This window comes from Panulirus ornatus, chromosome 20 (assembly GCF_036320965.1).
Source record: "Panulirus ornatus isolate Po-2019 chromosome 20, ASM3632096v1, whole genome shotgun sequence".
In the NCBI taxonomy this organism is placed as follows: Eukaryota; Metazoa; Arthropoda; class Malacostraca; order Decapoda; family Palinuridae; genus Panulirus; species Panulirus ornatus.
The window spans coordinates 35,552,837-35,579,252 of record NC_092243.1 but is presented as its reverse complement, the minus strand read 5'-3'; the positions used below and the strand labels follow the sequence as shown (position 1 = coordinate 35,579,252).

General features: G+C 41.1%; 1 long non-coding RNA gene across 1 annotated transcript in view; it reads left to right on the top strand.

Annotated features, from left to right (window-relative positions):
- The window catches only part of LOC139755948 (uncharacterized), a 414,911-nt gene that overhangs the window by 290,141 nt on the left and 98,354 nt on the right, over positions 1-26,416 (top strand). Inside the window, exon 2 of the long non-coding RNA XR_011714223.1 lies at positions 15,810-15,911. This is a non-coding gene — a long non-coding RNA (uncharacterized lncRNA). The remainder of the gene's footprint in view (positions 1-15,809; positions 15,912-26,416) is intronic.

The following is a 26,416-nucleotide window of genomic DNA, read 5'->3' as shown; positions in this document are numbered from 1 at the left end:
TGTATTTTTCAGTTAACTGATCAAAAGTGAAATACGTATATTGCTCAAGATCTCTTGCGTTGATTTAGATCGCTCTGATTGTTTAGTGGCACCACAACCTCTCTCTAGGGGTAATGAGTAGAAGAAAATCTAATGAGATACAATTTTCTAATATGTGGAATATTAAGTCACCATTGACTTGACCAAGAAAACAGGCCTCTGCTTCCCGAATGAAGCCACGGTAATTCTATACCCTGTTCACTTCGTCAGTCCAACTTTAAAGGGAAGAAAATGATGACCAGCATTGTCTTGTATGGCACTCCCAACATCACCGATGCCACTGGTATAGTGGCAGCAGCTCTCCTGGTGTTCCTAAACTCACCAGAAGTTGATGGCGGTCGTACACCTGTGGTTCATCCGCTTCTCATAGCACCTCGGGTGGTTCCCAGTACATGAACCGCCACAACAGATGGTTCACGCAGTACGCTGAGCACCATCAGTGGGTCATGAAATGTTTACAAAGCTAATAGTGCCTCACACATTTCCCTCAACACCATCCTTTGATTATACAAATCTCACAACACTTACAGTGTTCTAGTGTTTCAAACGCCGTCAGTGGATCACTTAGAATACAAATGAACCGTAAGCGACAAACACATTGCTCTCTACAACGCTTGTCTTATCCCCGTCCATTCTTACGAGACTGGCAACAGTCATACAGATGTATTAATGTTCGTAATATTGTTAATGACTTACGTCGTGTTTACAATACCACATATGAAACACAACATTTTCAACACTCTCATTGGCCCTGCAATATTCATAAACATAAATGGATTACAAAATGCCGACTGCCCCAGTAGTCCTTCACATAGTAGCTACAAAGCCATCAACAGATAAATAAGGGCTATCATAAAATCTATCTTTATTCCTTGTTACCAAGTCACTGATGTTGTACTCTGTCTGAAAAAAATGCTCCAGATGGATCAGTTGCTCATACAGTACTCGAAACCCACCTGTGACCCGAACTATGCTGAGCAAACCTGAGTGACTCTTGCTCTGCTCAGAAGATACCGATGGCCCACATTGTGCTCAGAATAACCAGTGGCTTAGTGCTTCAACGCCATGAATGATTCCCACAGATCGTGCCAGGACGAACATAAGATCAGGGTTCTTGTATCATTACCTGTGACGTATAAACTGATGCAAGGGCTAACACAGCGCTCACAGCGATATTGGTGATCCGTATCTAGTGCATCGTAACCTTTTCCGTTTTCCAACATAGAGCTCAAAACTCAACCAGTGAATCACACATTGCTCACATCATCAGTGGAGACGCACAAACTACTCAGATCACCGGTGGGTCACACACTGTCGCCAACATAGTCTTCGCCAAAGACCCCATTTGTGTGTCATGTGACCGCATCCAAAACAGTGCGAGGAAACCTTATCGATGACTCAGTATCACCATCAGTGGTTTACCAAGACAACTTTGGTTCTTGTGGATTATACCTTTTATCTCAGAATACAACTGAATTCAAACAGCAACAGACCACTGGGTCCTAACTATGCTCTTTGCGATAGTGGAAGAGAAAGTCATTTGTGTTTTGGCTTGGCCTGGAGTTGCGTTGTTGATGACAGGTTTGGTTTCGTGTATGTACGTAGGTGCTTCTGTCACATGTCGTCGAGTGTGGTCTTTGCTGTATTTCAGTGTTTTGATGTTGTTGATGCGATGTCTGAATGGTGAGACGTTGTGACATTCTCTCATGTTCGTTTCTTGATCCTTGTTGAGGATGTGATGGAAGGCGTTGGTTGAAGGTTGTGCTGGTTAATACCTACGTAATTTTTTAGTATTCTGACGTTAACCTCAGCGGGGCATGAGACTTAGCATGCTGCAGTGGGTCACTCCTCTGAACTATGCCATGTATCATGTTTAGGCTGCTCACGTTTAAGTTCTTAAAATGACTCGATTTCTAGTCTTGTGCGTTTTAACATATGGATTTTTTTTCTAATTATTTCCTCCAGGACTATCTGGTCTCTACCTTGTATGCTGGTGTCATTTGATTCCTATAGGTATGTGTGTGTGTGTGTGAGAAAGATTATTTTCGAGGAATTTTCGCCAATTTTCACATAAAGAAGCTGAGAATTCATTATTTAGTGTGACTTATTTTGGTTTCTGAATTTCATGATGGGGTTGGTTCCCAAGATGAAATCAGTTTCTGTAGGTTTTGTTCAGTTAGACTCCATGATGATAAGTTTGTACTTATGTAGCAGACATTTGGTGTTCACATATCTAGACATCTTCCCATGTGGGTGGGCTTGCGGTCCATACTTCTTATATACATTCGCAATTGTGAGCTTTGATATCATCATCTATGAACGGGGCTCGTGTTATTCCTACATACCTTATCATGTGAACTTAAGTACTGATGATTCTTCCATGCTTTCCTTGAGTTGTTTTCGGTAATCTTCGATCAATAACTTCCAGAAAAAAATATATAATCGACATAACGAAAATAGGTACTGAACTGAAAGCTCTGATGCAGTAAGACTGAATCTTTTAGATTGCGCTTGTTTGAATCGGCAAAAGACCAACTTAAGGGATGAAACCCTACAGACACTCCTTCATCTTAGTGGACCAGCTGTCTGTCGAGGCCACAAAATGGGTTCTCTGTGGTACAGGCTTGAAGTACAGGCTTGAAGTGTTACGATGTATCCGCAAGAGTTGGTCGGGTGTGGTGGTTGAAGAAATTCTGTAGGACTGTTTGAAGTGTAATTCTACAAAGCTGATTACGAAGTTGTAGGAATTTATCAGTGGAACGGAGCGAGAACTTCGCTGTAATGTGTGGGGTCACTATGTTGGTGATGTGTTTGACACTATATAAAGGAACTTTTACTTAGGAGATGATAAGAGGGAGTGGGTAAGTATGTTTGTAGGTTATGACATTATCTTTATGGATAAACCAGTAGTGTCTGGTGACTAGTGGGGAGTGATGTAGCAGTGACTACGAGCTTAATAATCCCTCTATCAAGAACTCTGGCTGGGTCACAAGTGATGGGGCGAAAGTTAGTGCTGTTAGTCAAAATGGTGTTGAGTTTGTTAATATAGTCTGTCCTGTTAAGAAATACGTATATATGAGATGTATCTACTCTTCAACTGTGATATCATTAGCTTTCCTAAGAGTGAGAAAATGCAGAATTTAGTGACTGAGTGTAGAAGGGTAAGTAAAAGGAGAAAGTTGAGAGTAAATGTGAATAACAGCAAGGTTATTAGGCTCAGTATCGTTGAAGGACAAGTTCGTTAGGATGTAAGTCTGAATGGAGAAAAATTGGAGAAAGTGAAGTGTTTTAGATACCTGGGAGTGGACTTAGCAGCGGATGGAACCATGGAAGCTGAAGTGGATCTTGGGTTGGGGGAGGGGGCGAAGGTTCTTGGGGCGATGAAGAATGTGTGGAAGGTGATGACGTTATCTCGGAGAGCAAAAATGGGTATGTTTGAAGGAATAGTGGTTCCAACAATGTTATGTGGTTCCGAGGCGTGGGCTATAGACAGGGTTGTACGGAGGAAGGTGTATGTGTTGGAAACGAAATGTTTGAGGACAATATGTGGTGTGAGGTGGTTTGATCAAGTAATGAAACGATAAGAGAGATGCATGGTCATAAAGATATTGTGGTTGAGAGAGCAGAAGAGGGTGTGTTGAAATTATTTGGATATATGGAGAGAATGAGGATATATGTGTCAGAAGTGGCGGGAACAAGGAGAACCGGGAAACCAGATTTGAGGTGGAAGGATGGAGTGAAAAAAAATTGAGCGATCGATGCCTGAACATACAGGAGGATGAAAGACGCATAGAAAAAGAGTGAACTGGAATGGTTTGATATACTGGGGTCAACGCGCCGTCCGTGGACTGAACCAGGGCATGTGGAACGTCTGTGTTGACTATGGAAAGCTCTGTAGGGCCCGGATGTGGATAGGGAGCTGTGGTTTCGGTGCGTTGCACATGACAGGTAATGAATGAGTGTGAACGGATGTGGCATTTTTTCGTCTGTTTCCTGGCGCAACCTTGCTGATGCAGGGGGTGGCGATGCTGTTTCGTGTGAGGCGGGGTGGCGTCAGGAATAGTTGAAGGCAAGCAAGTATGAATATGTACATGTGTATATATGTATATGTCTCTGTATGTGTATGTATATGTAAGTATTTGTATATGTTGATATGTATATTTATGTATATGTGCATGTGTGGGCGTATATATATATATATATATATATATATATATATATATATATATATATATATATATATATATATATATATATATATATATATATGTTGTCCCTGGGGATAGGGGAGAAAGAATACTTCCCACGTATTCCCTGCGTGTCGTAGAAGGCGACTAAAAGGGGAGGGAGCGGGGGGCTGGAAATCCTCCCCTCTCATTTTTTTTTGATTTTCCAAAAGAAGGAACAGAGAACGAGGCCAGGTGAGGATATTCCCTCAGAGGCCCAGTCCTCTGTTCTTAACGCTACCTTGCTAACGCGGGAAACGGCGAATAGTATGAAAGAAAAGAAAAAGATATATATATGTATATATATATATATATATATATATATATATATATATATATATATATATATATATATATATATATATATGTATATGTGCATATGAGTGGATGGGCCATATCTGTTTATTATACTTAATCGCTGTTTCCCGCGTCAGCGAGGTAGCGCAAGGAAACAGACGAGGAATGGGTCAACCACCCACATACACATACATGTACATAAACGCCCATACACGCACATATACATGCATATACATTTCAACGTATACATACATATACATACACAGGCATATTCATATATACACATGTACGTATTCATACTTGCTCCCTTCATCCATTACTGCCGCCACCCCGCCACACATAAAGTACGTGAAATAGCATCCCCCACCCTCTCCCCCTCCAGGGAGGCAGCGCCAGGAAAAGACAAAAAAAGGCCACATTCGTTCACACTCAGTCTCTAGCTGTCATGTGTAATGCACTGACACCACAGCTCCCTATCCACATCCAAGCCCCACAGACCTTTCCATGGTTCACCCCGGACGCTTCACATAACCTGGTTCAATCCATTGAAAGCACGTCCACCCCATATACCATATCGTTCCAATTCACTCTATCCCTTGCACCCTTTTCACCCTCCTTTACTTTCAAGCCCCGATCGCTCAAGATCTTTTTCACTCAATCCTTCCATCTACAATTTGGTCTCCTGCTTCTCCTTGTTCCCTCCAACTCTGACACATATGTTCTCTTTGTCAATCTTTCCTCACTCATTCTCTCCATGTGTCCAAACCATTTCAACACACCCTCTTCTGCTCTCTCAACCACACTCATTTTATTACCACACATCCCTCATACCCTTTCATTACCTACTCGTTCAAACCACCTCATACCACATGTTGTCCTTAAACATTTCATTTCCAAGACATCCACCCTCCTCCGCACAACCCTATCCATAGCCCATGCCTCACAACCATATAATATTGTTGGAACCACTTTTCCTTCAAACTTACCCATATTCGCTCTCCGAGATAATGTTCTCGCCTTCCACACATTCCTCAACGTTCCCAGAACCTTCGCCCCCTCCCCCACCCCAAGAAACTTCCCATTCCATGGTTCCATCCGCTGCTAAGTCCACACCCAAATATCTAAAACACTTCACTTCTTCAAGTTTTTCTCCATTCAAACTTACCTCCCAATTAACTTGTCCCTCGGCCCTGCTGAAAATAGAAACCTTGCTCTTATTCACATTTACTCTCAACTTTCTTCTTTTAGATACTTTACGAGACTCAGTCACCAACCTCAGCAGTTTCTCACCCGAATCAACCACCAGTGCTGTATCATCAGCGAACAACAACATACTCACTTCCCAAGCCCTCTCATCCACAACAGACTGCATACTTGCCCCTCTCTCCAAAACTCTTGCATTTACCTCCCTAACCACCCCATCCATAAACAAATTAGACAACCATGGAGACATCACACACCCCTGCCGCAAACTGAGATTCACTGAAAACCAATCACTCCCTCTTCCTACTCGTACACATGCCTTACATCCTTTGTAAAAACTTTTTACTGCTTCTAGTAGTTTACCTCCCACATCATATATTCTTAATACCTTCGACAAAGCATCTCTTTCAACCCTATCATATGCCTTCTCCAGATCCATAAATGCGACATACAGATCCATCTGTTTTTCTAAGTATTTCTTACGTACATTCCTCAAAGCAAACACCTGATCCATACATCCTTTACCACTTCTGAAACGACACTGTTCTTCCCCAATCTAATGCTCTCCACATGCCTTTACCCTCTCAGTCGATACCTTCCCATATAATTTCCCAGGAATACTCAACAAACTTATGCCTCTGTAATTTGAAAACTCACCTTTATCCTCTTTGCCTTTGTACAATGGCACTATGCATCCATTCCGCATGTGTACGAATAGGGAAAGAGGAAAGTGATTGGTTCCCAGTGAATGTCGGTTTGCGGCAGGGGTGCGTGATATTTCCATGGTTGTTAAATTTGTTTATGGAAGGGATGGTTAGGGGGTAAATGCAAGAGTTTTGGAGTTAGGGGTAAGTATGTAGTCACCCCCCCCCCTTTTTTTTTTAATAAATTTCGCTGCAATACCATTCAAACCCGCCGCCTTGCCGGCTTTTATCTTCCGCAAAGCTTTTACTACCTCTTCTCTGTTTACAAAATCATTCTCCCTGACCCTCTCACTTCGCACGCCACCCCGACCAAAACACCCTATATCTGCCACTTTATCATCAAACACATTCAACATACCTCCAAAATACTCACTCCATCTCCTTCTCACTTCATCACTACGTGTTATTACGTCCCCATTTGCCCCTTCACCGATGTTCCCATTTGTTCTCTTGTCATAAGGACATTATTTACCTCCTTCCAAGATATTTTTATTCTCCTTAAAATTCAATATATATATATATATATATATATATATATATATATATATATATATATATATATATATATATATATATATATATATATATTATTTTTATTTTTATTTTGCTTTGTCGCTGTCTCCCGCGTTTGCGAGGTAGCGCAAGGAAACAGACGAAAGAAATGGCCCAACCCACCCCCATACACAATGTACACACACACACGTCCACACACGCAAATATACATACCTATACATCTCAATGTACACATATGTATACATACACAGACACATACATATATACCCATGCACACAATTCACACTGTCTGCCCCCATTCACTCCCATCGCCACCTCGCCACACCTGGAATACCTTCCCCCTCCCCCCTCATGTGTGCGAAGTAGCACTAGGAAAAGACAACAAAGGCCCCATTCGTTCACACTCAGTCTCAGCTGCCACGCAATAATGCCCGAAACCACAGCTCCCTTTCCACATCCAGGCCCCACACAACTTTCAATGGTTTACCCCAGACGCTTCACATGCCCTGATTCAATCCACTGACAGCACGTCGACCCCGGTATACCACATCGATCCAATTCACTCTATTCCTTGCCCTCCTTTCACCCTCCTGCATGTTCAGGCCCCGATCGCACAAAATCTTTTTCACTCCATCTTTCCACCTCCAGTTTGGTCTCCCACTTCTCCTCGTTCCCTCCACCTCCGACGCATATATCCTCTTGGTCAATCTTTCCTCACTCATTCTCTCCATGTGACTAAACCATTTCAAAACACCCTCTTCTGCTCTCTCAACCACGCTCTTTTTATTTCCACACATCTCTCTTACCCTTACATTACTTACTCGATCAAACCACCTCACACCACACATTGTCCTCAAACATCTCATTTCCAGCACATCCATCCTCCTGCGCACAACTCTATCCATAGCCCACGCCTCGCAACCATACAACATTGTTGGAACCACTATTCCTTCAAACATACCCATTTTTGCTTTTCGAGATAATGTTCTCGACTTCCACACATTCTTCAAGGCTCCCAGGATTTTCGCCCCCTCCCCCACCCTATGATTCACTTCCGCTTCCATGGTTCCATCCGCTGCCAGGTCCACTCCCAGATATCTAAAACACTTTACTTCCTCCAGTTTTTCTCCATTCAAACTTACCTCCAAATTGACTTAACCCTCAACCCTACTGTACCTAATAACCTTGCTCTTATTCACATTTACTCTTAACTTTCTTCTTTCACACACTTTACCAAACTCAGTCACCAGCTTCTGCAGTTTCCCACATCAGCCACCAGCGCTGTATCATCAGCGAACAACAACTGACTCACTTCCCAAGCTCTCTCATCCACAACAGACTTCATACTTGCCCCTCTTTCCAGGACTCTTGCATTCACCTCCCTAACAACCCCATCCATAAACAAATTAAACAACCATGGAGACATCACACACCCCTACCGCAAACCTACATTCACTGAGAACCAATCACTTTCCTCTCTTCCTACACGTACACATGCCTTACATCCTCGATACAAACTTTTCACTGCTTCTAACAACTTGCCTCCCACACCATATATTTTTAATACCTTCACAGAGCATCTCTATCAACTCTATCATATGCCTTCTCCAGATCCATAAATGCTACATACAAATCCATTTGTTTTTCTAAGTATTTCTCACATACATTCTTCAAAGCAAACACCTGATCCACACATCCTCTACCACTTCTGAAACCACACTGCTCTTCCCCAATCTGATGCTCTGTACATGCCTTCACCCTCTCAATCAATACCCTCCCATATAATTTACCAGGAATACTCAACAAACTTATACCTCTGTAATTTGAGCACTCACTCTTATCCCCTTTGCCTTTGTACAATGGCACTATGCACGCATTCCGTCAATCCCCAGGCACCTCACCATGAGTCATACATACATTAAATAACCTTACCAATCAGTCAACAATGCAGTCACCCCCTTTTTTAATAAATTCCACTGCAATACCATCCAAACCTGCTGCTTTGCCATATATATATATATATATATATATATATATATATATATATATATATATATATATATATATATATATATATATATATATATATAACAAACGAATTGAAATAAATCTGAGGAAAATGTACAGATTTCAAGGAAATACTAGAGACAGTAGGAAGAGTTTCTTCCAATGGTAGTGGAATCTAAGGTGACAGCTAAAACACATCGATGTATCCAGGTACCTTGCCTTCAAGAAAGGCACACTTCATACGAGTAGTTTTAGGTGTGAGTGTAGCCCAGAAGGGTTCCAGATCACTCGTGACTCTCTGAGATATACAAAATGGCACGTAAAGAGTGGTAAGACCAGGGGACGGGAAGGTCTTATCCTATTGGTGAAGGAGAATATCGAAGAAGAATGAGTCATTCACTTCGTACAATCTAGTGAAAAATGAAGTGGTTGATGAAAGAAAATGTATATGCCTTGTAAGAGTGCCAAGATACAGTCTATAAAGATTAGATGAATTAGAAAACATTTAGAGAATAGAATTACTGAAGTCATGATCAGGATGGTCTAAGACAAAGTCAATATAACTGCTGAGTGGTGGCAAAATTTTATTTGTGCGCTGTATCATATCATAGGTAATAGTGTGGTACACCTTAGATCTGCATGATGATGAGAATACCTGGAAGTCCAGGTTTCTGTAATTATCAGCCTCAAGGCAACAGTAGCTTTGAAGTGAAAGCTCTGCCTATGGGCCTTCACTTTGAAATAGTGATCACTCAGTGATTGAGATGGATTATACAGAGAAAAATGGGAAACTTAAAGAGAAGACGACGATCAAGTATACGTTAAAACGACAAAGAAAATTAAGAAACCAGTAGCACCTACTTCAGGGCGACAAATTTGAAAGCTGATTTCCAGTTCCTGGGTAAAGCAGTGTTGCTGGAGTTGGTGAAGTTTCCAGCGAACGCGGAGCGAGGTGTGTACCAGGTTATGTACAGAGAGAAAGAATGAAAAGACGAAAAGGTTTCCGTTGGGAGGAGTAACACCGCACTGGAACTGTCACCACCAAAGATATATTGGAGCCATCCTCCAACTGGATGATGATAAAAAATAGCCCCTCAGGACTTAGTGCTAGGACCACTACTCTTTCTGATCTTGGCAAAGGTTCTGCCAGTCGAGGTGGAATTTCACATGCATATGTTTGCTGATGATGCCAGGTCATGAAAGGTGGGTGACATATAAAGGACTACGAATTAATGCAAATAAACGAGGACAAATGATGGAACATAGATTAATGAGTTTTAATCCTTTTGAATGTAGTCCTGAAAACACAGTAGTCTACATAGACCCCACCCCTCCTCCCAACTCTTGATGCAGAAATATGTAATTGAAAATGTTTGAGCACATACAGGAAAATACATCTGCATAACTGCAAACACATACACAGTTACTCTAATAAGCATGGTAACGCGCGCGCTCGCACACAGAAGCACACACACACACACACACACACACACACACACACACACACACACACACACACACACACAAACACACACACACACACACACACACACACATACACACACACACACACACAGCAGCAGCAGCAGCAGCAGCAGCATCCTTATATACACAAGAAGACCATCAGTGATGTCCCGTCTGGCTCAACATCTACCTCCTCCTCTCTCTCGTCAGTATTCAGTGGTGAGACACGGCTCTGTCTTGTTTGTTGGGTCGTCAAGATAAATGTACCTACTGGGACGAGGCTCAGTCTTGAGAATGAGAAATTGCCGGCCCGAAATGTTTAGCTAGTCCCCGGGAAAACTTACCTACTACCAGGCAGTTTGCATGACATTTACTCTTCTGTCATTATGCGATGGATAAATGAAGAACGTTGTGGAGTTAGTATTTAGAATATTGCTCACACTGAATCAGCTTTCAAAATTTACATAAACTGCTCCTCCGAGATGTTTACAGGATATGACGGAAGCTACGAGACAGCACCGAATGTATGGAGAGAGAGAGAGAGAGAGAGAGAGAGAGAGAGAGAGAGAGAGAGAGAGAGAGAGAGAGAGAGAGACCTTCATACCAGTGCCTTCGACGAGGTTTTTGCCAGGATAGCGGGGCTGGCGCGTGCTGGTCATTGAACGTCTTATTTGATAAATTAGACCGTTCCTCCCCGTTGCCACCTGCATAATGTAATCCCTTTGCCCTGGTTTCATCCGGGACTGATTTCACCCACTTGCCATGTCTTCTTTTAGATATTTCTGTAGCCGTTCCATCAATGTATCTGAATATTCGTTCCAGCTTCCTGGTTTGGTTCTTAGTTCCGTGTGTCTGGAATGTTTGGGTATGTTCCATGGTATTATGGAAGATCGGATTACTCTGTATCTTCCTTGTTGAGAGGCTTTCGGGTTCAACACATTTTCCTTTATACACATCCTTCAGTTCTTTACCATACGTAGCTTATCATTTACTTTTTTCTTCCTTCTAGACTATATGTTTCCACTTCACTCAGCATTTCATTGTAGTTTACATGTTCCATCTTGATTTTGCTCGTGAAGTGCTTCCGAACTCTTCCTAATTTGCTTGTTATGTATACGTTGGAAATTTTTATCGATAATCTTCTTCTCTTGAAGTGAAAGTTTTTAAATTCACGCCATTCATTACTTGGCTCAATAGTGGTTTCTTCTCACCATTCCCAAACCGCTCTTCCCCTTTACCCTTGAGCTTCGTTTCACTCAAAGCCAAAAGATCCAGGTTCGTTTCCTCAAACATACTACCTATCTCTCCTTTTTTCTCGTGTTGGTTACATCCACACACATTTAGACACCTAAGTCTGAGCCTTCGAGGAGGATGAGCACTCTCTGCGTGACTCCCTCTTCTGTTTTCTCTTTTAGAAATTGAATTACGACACGCAGGGAATACTCAGATAGAATCCTTCTCCCCTACCTCAGGGATATATATATATATATATATATATATATATATATATATATATATATATATATATATATATATATATATATATATACCATCCAATCTCGCTGCCCTGCCGGCTTTCAGCTTCCGCAAAGCTTTTACTACCTCTTCTCTGTTTACCAAATCATTCTCCCTAACCCTCTCACTTTGCACACCACCTCGACCAAAACACCCTATATCTGCCACTCTATCATCAAACACATTCAACAAACCTTCAAAATACTCACTGCATCTCCTCGCATCACCACTGCTACTTGTTATCACCTCCCCATTAGCCCCCTTCACTGAAGTTCCCTTGTCTTACGCACTTTATTTACCTCATTCCAAAACATCTTTTTATTCTCCCTAAAATTTAATGATACTCACTCACCCCAACTCTCATTTGCCCTCTTTTTCACCTCTTGCACCTTTCTCTTGACCTCCTGCCTCTTTCTTTTATACATCTCCCACTAATTTGCATTATTACCCTGCAAAAATCATGCAAATGCCTCTCTCTTCTCTTTCACTAACAATCTTACTTCTTCATCCCACCACTCACTACCCTTTCTAATCAACCCACCTCCCACGCTTCTCATGCCACAAGCATCTTTTGCGGAAGCCATCACTGCTTCCCTAAATACATCCCATTCCTCCCCCACTCCCCTTACCTCCATTGTTCTCACCTTTTTCCATTCTGCACTCATTCTCTCCTGGTACTTCCTTACACAAGTCTCCTTCCCATCCTCACTTACTCTCACCACTCTCTTCACCCCAACATTCTCTCTTCTTTTCTTAAAACCTCTACAAATCTTCACCTTCGCCTCCACAAGATAATGATCAGACATCCCTCCAGTTGCACCTCTCAGCACATTAACATCCAAAAGTCTCTCCTTCGCGCGCCTATCAATTAACACGTAATCCAATAACGCTCTCTGGCCATCTCTCCTACTTACATACGTATACTTATGTATATCTCTCTTTTTAAACCAGGTATTCCCGATCACCAATCCTTTTTCATCACATAAATCGACAAGCTCTTCACCATATCCATTTACAACACTGAACACCCCACGTACACCAATTAATACCTCAACTGCCTCATTACTCACCTTTGCATACAAATCACCCATCACTACAACCCGGTCTCGTGCATCAAAACTACTAACACACTCACTCAGCTGATCCCAAAACACTTGCCTCTCATAATCTTTCTTCTCATGCCCAGGTGCATATGCACCAATAAGTTTTACCCATATCAATCTAGAGTTTACTTTCTTACACTTTATCACATACTCCCACAACTCCTGTTTCAAGAGTAGTGCTACTCCTTCCCTTGCTCTTGTCCTCTCACTAACCCCTGACTTTACTACCAAGACATTCCCAAACCACTCTTCCCCTTTACCCTTGAGCTTCGTTTCACTCAGAGCCAAAACATCCAGGTTCCTTTCCTCAAACATACTTCTCATCTCTCCTTTTTTCTCATCTTGGTTACATCCACACACATTTAGACACCCCAACCTGAGCCTTCGAGGAGGATGAGCACTCTCTGCGTGACTCCCTCTTCCGTTTTCTCTTTTAGAAATTGAATTACTACACGCAGGGAATACGCAGATAGAATTCTTCTCCCCTACCTCAGGGATATATATATATATATATATATATATATATATATATATATATATATATATATATATATATATATATATATATATATATTATTTTTATTATTATTTTGCTTTGTCGCTGTCTTCCGCGTTTGCGAGGTAGCGCAAGGAAACAGACGAAAGAAATGGCCCAACCCACCCCCATACACATGTATATACATACACGTTCACACACGCAAATATACATGCCTATACATCTCAGTGTACACATATATATACACACACAGACACATACATATATACCCATGCACACAATTCACACTGTCTGCCTTTATTCATTCCCATCGCCACCCCGCCACACATGAAATAAAAACCCCCTCCCCCCTCATGTGTGCGAGGTAGCGCAAGGAAAAAGTTGTTGTTCTCTGATGATACAGCGCTTTCGGCTGATTCGGGTGAGAAACTGCAGAAGCTGGTGACTGAATTTGGTAAAGTGTGTGAAAGGAGAAAGCTGAGAGTAGATGTAAATAAGAGCAAGGTTATTAGGTACAGTAGGGTTGAGGATCAAGTGAACTGGAAGGTAAGTTTGAATGGAGAAAAGCTTGAGGAAGTGAAGTGTTTTAGATATCTGGAAGTGGATTTGGCAGCGGATGGAACCATGGAAGCGGAAGAGTATCATAGGGTTGGGGAGGGGGCGAAAGTTCTGGGAGCGTTGAAGAATGTGTGGAAGTCAAGAACGTTATCTTGGAAAGCAAAAATGGGTATATTTGAAGGAATAGTGGTTCCAACAATGATATATGGTTGCGACGCATCGGCTATAGATAGAGTTGTGCGGAGTATGGTGGATGTGCGGGAAATGAGATGTTTGAGGACAATATGTGGTGTGAGGTGGTTTGATCGAGTAAGTAATAATAGGGTATGAGAGATGTGTGGTGGTGAAAAGAGTGTGGTTGAGAGAGGATCTGAGGATCACTTTAATACATATCTCTACATTTCGTGACACTTGTACGCTGCCCAAGATTCAACATATTAGTAACTGTCTGGCAAGTATGGTGCCGTGAATATAAAGCTTTTCCTTCAGATGTGTCTGTCACCCATCCACATCGGCTGTGTGATGTATACATTTATCTTCATCACTGATGTTACCATCGTTTGTAGCCCGTATTTGTGGTCTTTGCAGTGATCACCAACAGTGAAACACCGTCTCGACTCTCGTCATCATCATCGGAATCCCTCACAATTTAACCTCTCATAAATATGTCACTTTTAGGAGAATTCCACACGTCCTTCATCCAGCCACGCGTCTCCTCCAGAGCTCTGCCACGGTGGCAAGATGGATACTAACCCCGGGAGAGAAGCTGCGGAAGACGTGTTTCCTGTTAAACTTTGCAAGAAGTGAACACAGTGCATTAGGCTGATGACGCCATCGATCGTGGAGTTTGGCAACGGAAAATGAAGCAACGCACAGGGAAACAGGACATTCAAAGCATGGAAAGTACGCGATAATGAAACATGAAATTAGAAAAGAACATTTCAGGCGCCACCGCCATTCAAATATTGATTACGGAGGCAAAGTACAGATTTCCTCACTATTCCTCTATCTGGGAATATACGATGTAGGATGTAAATGGCCGCCAAAATCAGAATAATGTTCAGATCACTGTCTTTACTGTGTGCTATAAACAGACATTATTCAAGCAATAGCAAAGCGCGGATCAGTAAAGATTACGAAGTTACTAATGTTGTTAAAGTGAGGTATATGAAGAGTAATGTTCTGAAAATGTCAGTAGAAGACTAGATTCTCGTACAGGAAAGCGAGGGAGTTTGTAAGAAGATTGTGTGCCTAATATGGTCGTCTGTCAGTCAGTCTTACTCTGTATATATCTCGTCAAGGTTCAAAGCGACAGTAATGCATAAGTTTTGTGTTCTTCTCTGTGGTAGTAACTAGATTTCCTGGTGTCTTCTGTGAGGATGAAGTGAATGCTTAAGACTTCTACCGGAGATTTCTTCGCTCGTTTTGTTCTTGGCCTAATAGAGATTTTGTTACTTGTTTGCACAGAAAAAGACAGAACGCATCTGAGACGAATTGTGGTAATTTTAACTATATATATATATATATATATATATATATATATATATATATATATATATATATATATATATATATATAGAGAGAGAGAGAGAGAGAGAGAGAGAGAGAGAGAAGCTGTGCCCATGTATGTTAGGTAGTTAATCGTATTCATATGAACCATTTTATTTTTTTTTTTTTTTTGCAGGTTGGAGCGTGAACACAAGAGTGATAAGATACAAGAATGTTAATCGGAAAGCAAGTAGAATATAATGCATCATCAGGAACCCGGATGACAAGAACAGTTCAGGTATGTTGGTGTTGTACTCTCCCAGTGATGTGTGATGTGTGTGGTTGCTGTGGGTTGCCACAATCAGAAAGCAGCTTAAGGAGTTTGAATTAATTGTTGGGAAAGGATGGAGAACCTCTTCTCCGAGTATGGTTGACGGTGAGGCAGTCAGGCCTTTGGTAATAACGAGGTTTTGAAAATGTTTATGTCGCTATACCTCAGGAGAAGGGTAAATACACCGATGTTATAGTTTTTCATGTAGTTGGTTAGAATAGGTCTTGATAGCCTTTGATTAACGAAGACATTACAGGATGGGGTCATGTGGCCTAGAGGTATCATTCTAGTGAATATAGACGTCATATACGTTGAAAAAAGTAATCATAACTTGTTGGAATGTGATAATGAAATGGAATTTGAGGAACGTGTGTTGTTGTGATTACGTTAGAGCGTATGATACCGGTTCGTGGGTGCGTTCAAGAAGTCGCTGGTGGATGTTGCCTTAGTTTTAGAGTATTAGGGAAGAGGAGCAGCGGAAACAGTGTAAGGGAAGAGGTCATACGGGAGAGACAACACCCCCTCTGATTGACAACGTGTGGGGGAGAAGAGAGTGGGACAAAGTAACCCGTTGAAGATAACATAGGATGATACAGTGAATCAGAGAACGAACGACATGAGTGGGTCAGTAATTTAAATCCAGATAGGAATTCAAATGCTTTGGAAAACATTGTAGATAACAAGAAGGGGATAATTCTAATTCTGTGGAGGTGAAACTAAGGACGTTGAGCAGATTACAGGAAAAATGATTAAAGAAAATGAGATGATTGACCCAAGCAACACACTCTGGCTGTAGAGTGTTGGAAATCCGGACTTTCAGGGAGACAACCGCCAGTAGGCAGAGACTGCGGTGGTATTACGTGACACCGTGTTAGCCCCAATTCAAGATGTCCTGGAGGAATGAGATGTGTGAGTTTGATTTCAGTTTTTGATCAGTAAATTGGTACCCAAGTGTCTGAATATCCTCCCTGCGAAAGTAAGCAGCTTACGTCCCAGAACCATCGATATACTGACATCTGCGCTGTTGTATAAGACGGGTGGCATTGCCTCACAAGATACAGGAGGATGGCAAGTTTCATGAACGCGCTCTAGTTGGTTGGTTATGTAGGATTTAGGCCTATCAGCTGCTAGGGTCCTTACTGCCGTGATCGCCAAGTTATAATCACTACCTGATAATTGCTAACACCTTCAAGTGTGAAAATATAATTCTCAGACCGCTCACAGTCACCATGTCTATAAGCCATAAATACGCATGATTATCAGTGTAACTATTTACCATCTGACTGTAAACTTAGAGAGACTGTGTGGCTTTAACTGATGACAGCTAATATAGAGAATGGGACTGAATATTATGTGCTATATACATTCAGAACGAACAGAAAACATTCACTTATGACGAATCTGAAACAAATTTGAGTAAACTAACAATACTTCACAATACTTGTGAAGTATTAGAACTGTTTCTAGAGTAATAACAAAAACGTTCGTTGCATGGCATGGTAACTTCCCAACCGATTGTGTCATCTGTAAATACAGGCAAATACGTGCAACCAGTAACTGAAGGTTATGAGAGATGAAAAAGGAATATGAGGCCTCTTACTTTCCTCTTCTCAGATACGTTATCTCTAAAATAGAATTTAATCCATGAACTAAACATAATGATGATCATAAAGACTTTAGAAGCAGTCGATCGTGTTTAGGAAAGTTTCATCTAATTACGTTCGCGTTTGAACGTAAGAAATAACTCCAAGACTTTAAGAAACGATTAAACATTCTGAACATTATGATTATATACATATATATATATATATATATATATATATATATATATATATATATATATATATATATATATATATATATATTGGAAAGGATCACAATTTTGCGCGTGATCAAGATATTCCTATGAGTCCACGGGGAAAATGAAACACGAAAAGTTCCCAAGTGCACTTTCGTGTAATAATCACATCATCAGGGGAGACACAAGAGAGAAATATAACAGTCAGTTGATATACATCGAAAAGACGAAGCTAGGACGCCATTTGGTAAACATGTGATTGTCCAATCACGTTTTGCACTCTTGGTGAGTTTTGCACTCTTGGGGCCCTGTCTCATGAACCGTCTCTATCATACAACTTATAAAATTTCCGGTCGCTTTCCACAGTTATTACATTCTTCTCCAGGCTATTCTATCCATCCACAACGTATATTCTTTAAAAGTACGTCTTTACATCCCTTCTCAACTTTTTCTTTCCTCATTTCATGTTATGACCTTTGGTTGTTCTGTCTTTACATCTTTTGAAGAAATTTGCACTGTATACATCATCAAACCGATTTAAAACTTTATAGATTGTCATTCACTTTTCTCCCCAACATGGTTGACATAACGCCTCTAGCTTCTCTCTGTAGCTCAGTTCTCTTGATTTTGGTATCATATTTGCGGCTCTGCTCTAGACCTTCTCTGAGAGTTGTTTTCTTTGTCTTTCTATGGTTGCGGAGACCAAACTTGAGAAGCATACTCTTGTTTTGGCTTAATGTAAGATGTAAACAGTTTGCTACTCATTTCCTTATCTTTATGCTCGAATGTTATTCTAATATTTGTCAGCAGAAAGTTTTTCTTTTCCTTTCTTTTTCTGTTGGACTTCATAGTCTCTCTCATAAAGATTCCTGCAGCTCATATCCTGATGGGTAATATTCATATACAGGCCTTCTTTCATTATGAGCCATCATCATTACATTACATATACTCCGCTTGAATCTCATCAGCCATGTATCAGAGCAACTTTCCAGTCTGGCTAAGTATCCTTACACTTCCCTCATGACCTTTGTGTCACCTGCAGACATCTTCAGGTGGAATCCCTACCCTGTGGCACTCCAATGATGACCTCTACCCATTTCGAGAAGGATCCTCTAACACGTGTGTCCTTTGTTTCCTACCACTAAGGAAATATTTTATCCATGGAAGGGGTCTATCCTTTATTCCTACTTGGTGATTCTGCCTCTTGATCATCTTCCCATGTTCTACAGCGAAAAATAGTTTTTTTTTTTTTTTTTTTTGCGGCCGGGCGCCCCCCCCCCCCCCCCGTTTCTATTTTGTGTACAGTGGAGCTCAGTGCCGCAGAAATCTACGATGTTCGTCACACATGACCTTCTTTCCCTGAAACAGTGTTGTCTTCCACTTAGGTTCAGCTCCTCTCTGTAAGACACCGTTCATTTAATTTCTATTCATCCTTCCATTACATTACAAACCCAGGAGACCGGATTGTAGTTCAGCGCCTTCTTCCGTTGTCTTTTGTTATAGATAGGTATGAAAGTTTGCCCTTTACCAACTCCCGTGTCATATCCTTTCTGCCTTTCGACATTCTAATTGGTATTTCAAGAGGGTTGTCAGGTGTATCTGCAAACCCTCTCAGGACCTGTGATGAAATATTGTTAGGACCACAAGCCTTTGTATGTATAAAGACCCTTCAGTATTCTGTATATGTCTTTTCCAGACACCTCGGTACATTCTAAGACCTCCTCTCCATTCCGCCTTATTGGTTCTGGGGCTGTGGTAGCTTCCACTGTGGAAACATTCTTGAACTTGATATTCAGTTCCTCACATATCTTTACATCATCCTTTATAAGTCTTTCCTTGATTCTCTTAGCCTGATTAGCTGTATTTTACTTTACATTTTATTCCTTTTGTATCTTTAGAAATACATTTTTTTAGAAATGCTTTTCACATTGTCTTTGTTCTTCTCTTACTCTGCAATATTAGTTGCTTGCTCTGACATGCGTCCCGTGTTTCCTTCCACAAAGATAATCCACTGTCCATTGAAGGAGTGTATGTGTTTGTGTATGTGTGTGTGTGTGTGTGTGTGTGTGTGTGTGTGTGTGTGTGTGTGTGTGTGTGTGTGTGTGTGTGTGTGTGTGTGTATGTGTGATTACATTTTGTGATTACTTTTTGTATGTTGCGGGAAGATTTATTTTGATTTTTGCCATAAGAGCAACTAATTTATCATGCCGTCTCACCCATCGTGTGGACGGTGGCTCGAAAAAGGATGCATAGTGCGTATGAGGTTCATGTACTGGTGAGCCTCAGTGAATGAAGGACGTTAGAGTAGCTGTTTGAGAACAGTTTTAGGAACTCTTGCTTAGTATTGAATTATATGTTCAGTAATTCACATGGTAAGTGAACTGTTTACGTAAATTGAACAACAATGACTGCATTATTTTTCAAGGTTACATAACAAGTGGAGTGTTTACGATAAGCAGAGTAAGAGCACTTCTCATGCATGGAAGGTAGAATGTTGTTCAGGATGGAATATTCAATGTACGTGTCTTGTAATGTATGTATCTTGTACGGTAACAACCATCTCTAAACTCAAAATATTCAATGTACGTATCTTGTAATGTATGTATCTTGTACGGTAACAACCATCTCTAAACTCAAAATATTCAATGTACGTATCTTGTAATGTATGTGTCTTGTACGGTAACAACCATCTCTAAACTCAAAAATTTTACAGCATTCAAGTACATATTGTTGCATGGTGTGGGAGCACCTTGGCTGGCATGATTTATATTTAGCGAACACGGTAGGACGGATCAAACTGAGGGTACGAACTATTTTCACAAAAACGGGCTCCCCACTGCTGGTGCTGTACACACACATACTAGCGAAAAAAGGCTCACTCATGTATCAGGATATTTTATGGTAACGCACGAAGTATTTGTAAAAAAAAAAAAAAAAATCAGGGATACACGAGCGTATTGGAGGAAGATAATGATGTAATTGGTATTTTGGAATCGTGGTTAGAATTAAAGATAAGAGATTTCCTTGCCAAATACCCGATCATTGGGCACACTATTTAACAGTAATAATTGACTCAAGTACGCTGTAGTGCCTTGCTTTTGTTAAAGCTTATCTTAATCCTGTTCTGAAAGATGCTATCCCCATTCATGTATGTAGAAATCAAAGATAAGTTTCGTAAGAAAATAACAGTAGGATTAGCTTATAGGTCTGTCACAGATACCAGTGGTAGACGAAAGACTTTATGGAGAGTGAGCGGAAATTAACTGTGAAAGCGATTCGATCGTAATGGAAGAATCTAACATACCAGTATCTAAATGGGGCGAATCCCTAGCCAGTAGCTCGGGGTGTGGGCTTGACCTTATCCTACGCTCAATGAGAATGTAGTCGATTTATTTCTAGCCACAACTTAGGATCTCGTTGACGTTGTTGAAATCAGAGAAACGGTTGGTACAAGTCGTCACTGGTAGATTAATTTTAAGTTAACTTTCAGCGTTACCGGTCATGCTGGTCAACATGAGAGTCACGATCAAATACCATATTTTACCCTTGCAAATTGTAGATATCTTTGCATTATGTCTGAGAAGCAAACTTGGGATGATATTAATGATGGAAACGATATGGACGTAGGTTAGGAGAGCTTCAGTAAAACTTTCAAAACAGCGGAGGGAACCTATGTGCCAGTGCGTAGTTGGCGGTCTGTATCCAGTGCAAAGCCCAGATGGTGGAAGGATGATTTAAAAAGGCCAAACACTAATTTGACAAAACAATTTATGTAAATCTGCACACAGGAACCAAGAGACTTATACGTCAAAGTAAACGTCAGTATGAGGTGTATGTTGCTGAAAATAGCAAACTAAGTTTTATGGTTACGTTAAAAGCAAGAGAGTCATTACTCAGTCAATTGGTCCATAAATAGCGAAAAACTGTGGCTTGGTTTTAGAAAACTAAGACGTGACAAAGATATTGAATGGTTTTTTCGCATCTTTATTTACAGTTGAAGACACAACTAATGCCCCAAATCCAGTTCCACTGCAAAGAGATGAAAACGTTCAGCAGTATAGTGATGTGAGAGTTGAAAATATGCCATCAACACTAAATAGAATAAAAGCCAAGAAAACAGCAGGTCCAGATACGTTTAATCCGAAGACATTAAGAGACGAAAAATGAGTTAGTTACGACCCAGACTTCTCTGTTGAGTATGTCACTTGCCACGGGGAAAGTTCCAGACGAATGGAAGTTTGTTAATGTAACAACCATTTTTTGTTAATGTAACAACCATTTTCAAGGTAGATAAAAAATCCCTGCCCAGTAATTATCGTCCAATTAGCTTAACGTCTGTAGTTGGTAAGCTTATGGAAACCATCATCTAGATAAGATTGTAAACCATGAAGAGGACCACCACATAATAAACGAGTCTCAGCATGGTTTACGACGAAATGGCTCATGTATGAAGGATCTGGTTGAACTCTTTCATGAACTAACCAGCATGTCTGATGGCAGCACAGCAGGCGATGTTATCTAATCTGGTTTTCAAAAAGAATTCGGTAAAGTTTCATATCAAATGTTACTAAACTTAAGTCACATGTTACTAAACTTGAGTGACATGGTACTAAACTTGAGTCACATGTTACTAAACTTGAGTCACATGGTACTAAACTTGAGTTACGTTACTAAACTTGAGTCACGTTACTACACTTGAGTCACATGTTACTGAACTTGAGTCACATGGTACTAAACTTGAGTCACATGTTACTACACTTGAGTCACATTTTACTAAACTTGAGTCACATGGTACTACCCTTAAGTCACATGTTACTAAACTTGAGTCACATGTTACTAAATTTGAGTCACATGTTACTACACTTGAGTCACATGTTACTAAACTTGAGTCACATGTTACTACACTTGAGTCACATGTTACTAAACTTGAGTCACATGTTACTAAACTTGAGTCACATGGTACTAAACTTGAGTCACATGTTACTAAACTTGAGTCACATGGTACTAAACTTGAGTCACATGTTACTAAACTTGAGTCACATGGTACTAAACTTGAGTCACATGTTACTAAACTTGAGTCACATGGTACTAAACTTGAGTCACATGTTACTAAACTTGAGTCACATGTTACTAAACTTGAGTCACATGTTACTAGGCTTGAGTCACATGGTACAGACGGAGTTGTACTTCGTTGGTAAGGAAAGTGGTTGACCGTAAACAGGGTTGTGATTACTGGTCAAGCCTCAGCATGAGCAGACGTAACAAGTTGTGTACCAGTCTTAGCATCGGTTCTGTTTTCCATTTATGTTACTGATACTGATAATGGACTGCATTGTTAGATATCAAAAACTGCAGATGACACAGAAATTGAAGGTCTTCAGCTTTAGTTGGACATAGACAAACTAATGAATGGAGGTCACAGGTGGCAAATGAAGGATGATATCGATTAGAAAAGTTTCGCATATCGGCAGTAAAAACGCATCCAAACACAGGATGGGTCCTTCAGTCTGGCGAGGGTTGCCGGGTCACAGGTGGTTAAGTCAGTCAAGGGGGAAGAGGTGACGTCTAGAGGTGACCAATCAAAAGTAAGCTTTCCTGACCGGACGGGAAAGCTGCGCTTTGTGGAGGCACACAGGTCGTGTTGATTGTGGTGGTTCTCTCAGTCCCTCTTAAGAAGACATCTGGCGGGATCGTGTGAGATTAAACTACACCTTCATTCCACTCGTATCTTGAATATAATACCGAGATGATCGATGATACAGACCCATGTAACACCACCAAACATGTCGTGTATCATCCACGCCACTAACCGGTGCTGTGATGAACGTGACAGAATTACGGTGAAAAAAAGTTTTAAAATATAGCAAAAATTGTAAACAACTTGTGGACGCGTGATAACTTTTCGCAAAACTGTTACACAATGATAGAAACAGTTAGGAATAACGCAATGAATATTTACATCAAAAAGTAACATGATATAAACGTCAGCATGCAGGGCTGACCCAAACCCAGAGAATGGACAAATGTTAACCTCATTCCACGTGACGCACTGTGGCAGAAGCCCAGCGCATGGCTGCCCTCACAACAATGCCTATGTTTGATGGTACTTTTTTCCCAATGATGATAATTTCATTTTGTGTTGTGATGAAGTTCGTCCATATGTGTGTGTGTGTGTGTGTACGTGTGTGTGTGTGTGTGTGTGTGTGTGTGTTTGTGTATGTATATACGTGTGTGTGTGTGTGTGTGTGTGTGTGTGTGTGTGTGTGATTACAATTTTTGTGTTGCGGGGAGAATTTTTTTACAGTCGTGTTGCTCCGTTTCTTAACCTTACATATAGATACCTTGTCTTTACAGCTGTGTGAATATCCACACACACACACACACACACACACACACACACACACACTAGTCTTAGCCAGGTACATATTTATGGACCTGCCTCGAGAGAAGGATGAGCATTTAGGTCGGATGTTGTTTGATTGCCAGGCCCAGCGTTATGGCAGGACCAGACAGGTGCTTGAAGAAGGGCGGTAGCAGTAGAGTTAATGTTTCAGAAGTATTTTTTTGTATTATGTGGAAGAATAGAAGTTCCAATTCCAATTCCTCTATTCCGGGGATATTACGTCCCTTAGACATGCAACAGTTACTCATAAGAACGTGTATGATGACCTGCACGACACCACTAAGTTTTGGGAAATAGACTTTGTAATGTTCATTAAGTGAGGATTCCACAATAGAGAGGAGGATATGGTTGAATAGCAATGCTTTGAAATTTGATAGTGGGAAGCTGATGAAATTTAGAGAGATAAAGATTAATTGATTTTAATTATCAACTCTAGCCAGGGCTGCTGCCTTGTCATTCTGAGAAGCTTCAGTGGTCTGAGATAGGATAAACGTTTGCTGCGAGAAAGATAAGTTATGGAGTAAGGAAATGGAGGAGGGAAGTGAGCTGAAGTAGGTGGAGTGGAATCCTCGTCGTAAGGCCTGAGTCGGTAAAAAAAAGGCTGTTATGGAAAGATGGTAAGAGGGTAGGAGATGGGGCATGATCCTGAGGGACGCCACCAATGACAGGATAAGAGAAAGTAGTAACTCCATCACTGACTACCAAGATGGAAGAAGTGGAAAGACATCTTTGCGTTAGAGAACAAAGAAAGCCAGAGGAGTTGAAGGAAGGAGGTTTAGAGAGGAAAGAATTATCGCCGTTTCTCGCGTCAGCGACGTAGCGCCAGGAGCAGACGAAGAAAGGCCGCATTTGGTTACATCCATTCTCAAGCTGTCATGTGCAATGCACCAAAACCACAGCTACCTATCCATATCCAGGCCATACAGACCTTTCCATGATTTACCATGCCCGTTTCGCATGCCCTTGTTCAGTCCACTGACAGCACGTTGACCCCTGTATACCACATCGTTTCAAATCACTATCCCGTGCACGATTTTCGCCCTCCTACATGTTCAGGCCCCGATCACAAAAAAACTTTTTCACTCTGTCCTTTTATTTCCACTTTGGTATATCCCATATCCATGTTCCCTCCACATCTGACACATATAGCCCATTTGTTAACGTCTTGTGTCCAAACCATTTCAGCATACCCTCTACACCTCTCTCAACTTCCCTCTTTTTAAAACCACACATCTCTCTTATCCCTTTTATAGCTTACCCGATCAAACCACCTCACACCACATAATTTTCTCAAACACTTCCACCCTCGTCCGCACATCTTTATCTTTAGCCCATGTGTCACATCCATGTGATGTTATTAGAACTACCGTACCTTCAGAAATACCCATTATTGCCCTTGCAGACAATGACCCCTCTTTCCACCCATTCTTCATTGCTTCTGGAACCTTCGCCTCCTCGCCGCCAACCCTATGACTCCCTTTTGCTTCCATGGCTACATTCGCCACCGGACCCACTCCCAGATATCTAAAATATTTCACTTCCAATTTTCTCCCAATCAAACTCACACCCCAACTTACCTGTCCCAGCTAAACCCAAATACCTTGCTTTTGTTCACATTAACCCATAACTTCCTCCTTTCACACACTTTTCCAAACTAAGTCACCAACTTCTGCAGTTTCTTACTCAAACCTACCACCTGTGCTGTGTCATAAGCGCGCAAGAACTGACTCACTTCTCTAGCCCCCCTCATCCTCTCTCGACTGCGTACTCGCCCATCTCTCCATGACTCTCTCATTTACTTCCCTCAGCAAGCTATCCATATACAAATCAAACAACCATAGTGAGACATAAAACGTCCCTGCTGCAGACCAACCTTTACTTGATAAAACCTTCTCACTGTTTTTAATAGCTTTATCCCTATACTTAAGCCCTTCCACAAGGCATCTCTGTTAATCCTAGCATAAGCTTTCCCCTAGATCCATAAATGCAACATACAGATCTTTAAAGCAAACAGCTGGTCCATATGACGTCTACCACTGAAACCAAACTACTCGTCCCTTGTTTGATGCTCTGTACATGCCCTCACCCTCTCAATCGCTTCCCTCCCATACAACTTACCGGGTACACTCAGTCAGCTTGTACATTTATAGTTTATCAAAGTTTCGTTTGGTTAATGGAAAGAAAAACTTATCAGTGAAAGAAGAGGGCCCTATACTTTCTTTTTATGGGACCTGATTAAGTCTGCCAAATGATTCTGAGAAGAAATCAAGG